This window comes from Rattus norvegicus, chromosome 8 (genome assembly GCF_021556685.1).
Source record: "Rattus norvegicus strain SHRSP/BbbUtx chromosome 8, alternate assembly SHRSP_T2T, whole genome shotgun sequence".
NCBI lineage: Eukaryota > Metazoa > Chordata > Mammalia > Rodentia > Muridae > Rattus > Rattus norvegicus.
The window spans coordinates 120815142-120820338 of NC_141541.1; positions in this window are offsets into that span (position 1 = coordinate 120815142).

A 5197-nucleotide genomic window follows, 5' to 3' on the forward strand; every position below is an offset into this window, starting at 1 on the left:
AGTCAGCTGTAGCTGGCTTTTCTACTATTGACTCAGGTATGCTGAGCACTTCAGCGGAGTATGAGTTTCTGCTTAGGACTCAAGAGTTGAGATACAGACACCAATAGGCGTGGCTTGAGATACAGACACCAATAGGCATGGCTTGACTCACGATGCTCTCCTTCCTTGGCACTGACAATCATAACAGACGATGTGAGAAACTGAGAACACATTTCCCCCTGGACATCGGGGTGATCTTGGTAAAAGGGGAGACCTGGAGATGGATGGCCACAAAATTTCTTTTGTAACTTTAATTCTTCTACAATTTTCTTGACATTCTCCAAAACTATTAGTAATTGAGGGAACTAAATACTATAAACAATTTACTGTACAGGAAAACTATTTTTACTTTCTTTATATGCAAAGTATTGATCAGGTGAAAACATCACCACCACCAACAACAACAACAACAATAACAATAATAATAAACCTGTCACCTCAAATTGATCAATCCATTGCCTGACACCTTTGGTATGAGACCTTTAAAGGCCTGTTGGCTTTACTATCATGGAGTACGTTTTAGTAGGAAATACTTCCCAACTGTGTTAACCAATGAGGTTGAGAGTCTATCAGCTCTCCAGAGGGTCCATGTGACACGTAAAACAGAGCTGTCAAAGCGCTGACACTGGGGACAGAAGATGGCTTAGCTCGTGAAATGCCTGCTGCAGACTCGTAAAGACCTGTGTTTGATTCCCACCATCCATGACAACTGCTGGATGAGAGGGCCTATCCGGGTAAACTAGTACCGGAAATGCAGAGAGAGAAGGTCCAGCCAGCCTATCAAAGCAGTGAACGAGAGGCCAGTGAGACAGCCTGTTTCAGAAAACAAAGTGTCCAGCTCTTGAGGAATGACCACAAGGTTGACCTCTGGCTCCCACACATATATGTACATACCCTCACATGTGTGCATACATAACTCATGTCTGTACATAGATACACATGAAAGGCCAAGACATACTTGAAATACCGTGTTCAGGCAGAGCATTTTCATGCAATTACATGATCAACGTCAACATCACACCCTGGCCCTAGAATCACCAGCCTTGGAATCCAGGCCCGCCATGTGGCCATGCTACATAGATCTGTGACATTTTATAACATTTTTAAGTGACTTAGGATAAATGTCACTAGGCTACTGCAAAAGTAAATGAATGACCTTTAAATATGATCATTAACTAGTTCCTTCCTTGTCCAAGCATGACTTCCCTGCCCTTTTACACAAACTCCAGATGTCTGACTTCCTGAACCTGACCGTCCTAATTAGCAGAGCCCTAATCTTTCCTTGACCATCTCCTGCTCAGAAGCAGAGACGTTATCTATCAACAGCCCCTGCAGAGGCTGTGCCCTCCACACGGCATGTGCTTTTCCTTTTATCAAAGAAAAAACCTGGGTGAGCTGGGGGGTGAATGCCTTGTAAAATTATTTTCTTTATTTATTGTGTTCAATATTATTTTGCTAGTAGTTCCACTTGATCCGTTTTTGCTTTTTAATATGTCTATGAGAAAAGTTAATATTATGTATGGGCCCCTGTTAAATTTCGTGTGTGTGTGTGTGTGTGTGTGTGTGTGTGTGTGTGTGTGTGGTGTGTGTGTGTGTGGTGTGTGTGTGTGTGTGTGTGTGTGTGTGTGTATGAGTGTGTGTGATACATACCTGTGGAGGGAGGGCCTCACGTACATTGTTTGAGATGAGATCTGTTTTTCCCCTCTGTGAAAGCCAGGGCCAGAGCTTCAGGAATTCTCCTGTTTCTGCCTGCCCCCCTAGTCTAGCTGTGCTGGGATTTCAGGGCCTCATGCTGCCTGCCTCCAGCTTTGCTGTTATTTCTGGGAATCCAGACCTGGTCCCTTAAGCTTACACAGCCAGCACTTTGTGTGCTGAGCCATCTCCACAGTCACAACAGCATGACCCCTGCCTTACTTCCACTGAGAGCCACAGATCGGATGCAAACGTTCCCGTGGTTCACAGTACACACTCTCTCTGAGGAAGCAATGCTTCTTATTTTAGATTCTCCAGGAGTCATGGCCACATCCATAATATATATGAAGATTTCTATTTACAGGCCAGATAAGCGCTCAGAGATTTCTCACTGGACCTGTCCTTCATGCACTGAACAAACTAAGTTGAAAATGAGCCAAGGCTCTAGATTGGGGAGCACTTCAGGACTCTGACCGCTGCTGCTAAAGCACAGAAGGCAGAGGCCAGAATGCTACTGGGGACATTAAACATGGCAGCAGTCACACCATCACAGTGCCATCTGTCAGATGATATCAGTGCAGGGTGTGTGGCGGAGGACAAGTGATGAGAATGTGTACCCTGCCTGGAGAGCAGAGGACCCAGGCATGCTGTGTGCTTTAACCCCAGCAGGTGTTTCTGTAGACGCAGTTGGCCTTGCTAAAGCGGTCTATGGATTCAATGGTTCTATACTGTGAAGCCCACGCCCACACTCAGAAAGTCTTGTGCGGGATGACTGTGAGTGTCCTGGGAGAAGCTCTTAGGTAAAGAAAGGGAAGGGGGAGGGGAGGAGGGAAAGAGAGGGAAGGAAGGAAGGAGAGAAACTTTCAAGCCAGCATCATCATCTCTGAGGATGGTGTAATTGGGATTTGAATTTCAATCCTTGGAGTCCTTTCTTTATAAGGAAGTCATTTGACTGTGGTCAGCAAACCTGTCTTCTCCCTATGGGGCTGGCACTCCCTTGGCAGGTGTAGAAGTGGACACTGTGGACACCAAGCCAGAAGTGTGCTGAGCACTTCAGTCACGCTGTCCTTCCCTACTCCTGGACTCTGCCAAACACTACCACAATGACCATTTACAAAAGCCCATTATTCAAGTAAGTGGGAGGCAAGTACACGCCCAGGTCTGAGAGCAGCAGCATGAACCTTGGAGCCTAAGGCCACAAAACTCTGAATCCCCATTCCCTGCCTGTTCAGAAGACTTGGGTGTATCTGCTTTGCCACACTCTGCACTGTGATTGAAATGGAGAATGGGGATTCAATAGCCACTGACAAGGCAAGCCTTTGAATGTTCAATATGATACTCGCCAACCACAAAGGAAATTTATCAGTGTAGAAATAAGAATGGGTAATGCCATTAATAACTTTGATATTAATTACGTGCTTTCATGACATGATTGATACAATGAGTTAAATAAAACACACTATTCCATTTCACCCATGGGCCAACCAGAAGAATGCAAATGGTTCAGGATACTCCTCTACTGGAAAGTGCTGCTCTGGGGTACGAAGAACACCTACCTACCTTGCCCAGTGTTTCTGGTGCCAGTCGATTTAACACATGTGGAAAAGGAGTTGGTAATGCTGTTGCCAGAATGGTTCAGGCCAGAGTCTGGGCCCTGCTAGTCCTAACCAGCAAGGTACAGTCACTCATCCTCAACAGGCCAATAAAATACAGAGAAAGCAGGCAGAGGAGGGTTATTCAATATGGACACATTAAGAAGAGGAACAAAAGACCTGTGACCACCCATTCAAGTCTATACTGGGAGTCCTGCTATACGTAAGACTTCATTTTTTATATTGTGTGTGTGTGTGTGTGTGTCTGTGAATTCATATGTGTTTATGTGTATGGGAATGTGTATATATATATATGAGTATGTGTGTGTGAATGTGTATGTGTGTATGTGTATGAGTGTGTATATATATGAGTGTATGTGAGTGTGTGTATGTATATGGTGAGTGTGTGTATGTACATATGTACAAGTGTGTGCATAAGTGGGTACATGGGAGGGTTATGAGTGTCTGTGTATGGTTCAGTGTGTATGAGCATATGTATGTATATATGAGTGTGTATGTGAGTGTGCATGTGTATGAGTGTATGAGATTGTGTGTGTATATATAAGTATATACGTGAGTGTGTATGTGGGGAATGTGAGTACATGTGTATGAGTGTTTGTGTGTGATATGTGTGTGTGTGTATGTGTGTGCATGGCTATGTATGTCTGTATGGATATTAATGTATGAGAGTGTGTGTGTATGAGTATGTGCATGAATGTGTATGTATGTGTGATGTGTATGTGAATGTGTGTGTCTGTATGTCTAAGCGTCTATATCTGTGTGTGTGTCTGTCTGTCTTATGTCTGTGTGTCCATGTCTGTGTGTCTGTGTCTGTGTTTGTGTGTGTCTGTGTGTGTGTATCTGTGTCTGTGTGTCTGTGTGTCTGTGTGCAGGCACACATGCCATGGTGTCCATTTGTCACAGTTCATATACTGAAGTCAGAGGAAAATCTTGGATGTGTAGTCTTGTCTTCTACTGTATTTAAGGCATCCTCTCTTTTCTGTTCCCTGCTGTGTACACCAGTCTAGCTGGTCTGAGAGCAGCCAAGGATTCTCCTGCCTCTGCCTCTGCCTCTGCCTCTGCCTCTGCCTCTCTGCCTCTCTGCCTCTCTGCTTCTGCCTCCCATTCTTGCTCTCATAAGAGCACTGGGAATATGGAACAAAATAGCATCCAAATGTTGTGGGTTCTGGAGATTCAAGGCTTGAGAAACAAGGGCTTTATCCACTGAGCCATTTCCCCAGCCAGAGGTTTGTTTACATGTCAAGAGAAGACATGAGGTACACACAGCAAACACACAGTCCTGATCAAGGCAAGGTGTCCCCCAGATCCTCCAATTCTCTCCTGAAAACTTCTCTGACAGGTTGTATGAAATATCTTCCTGGGAGACAAGTCATTCTTCAGGCTTTAGTCTTTTTCTTCTCAAGGTTTGAGGTTCCTAGGGAAATTCCAGTTTCTTGGGGTCCATTGTTTTAACAATCTGATAGGCAAAGGGAAGGCAGAGAGTCTCTTTTCTTTCTTTTGAATAATTTTTAATTATATATTTACTTAGTGTATGATGTATGTGTGTGCACATGTGTGTGTTTGTGTCTGTGTATTTGCATATGTGTATGTGTGCATATGTATGATGTGTATATATGCATATGAATATGTGTGCATGTTTATGTGCATGTGTGTAGTGTATGTGAGTGTGTATGGATGTGTGTTTATATATGTGAACATGTGTGCGCATGTGTGTATTGTGTGTGTTTGTGTGCATGTGTATATTGTATGTGAGTTTGTGTGTGTGTGTATGCATATGTGTATGTATGCATATGTATGTGTATATATGTATATGAGTATGTGTGCATGTTTGTGTGTATTGTGTGTATATGCAT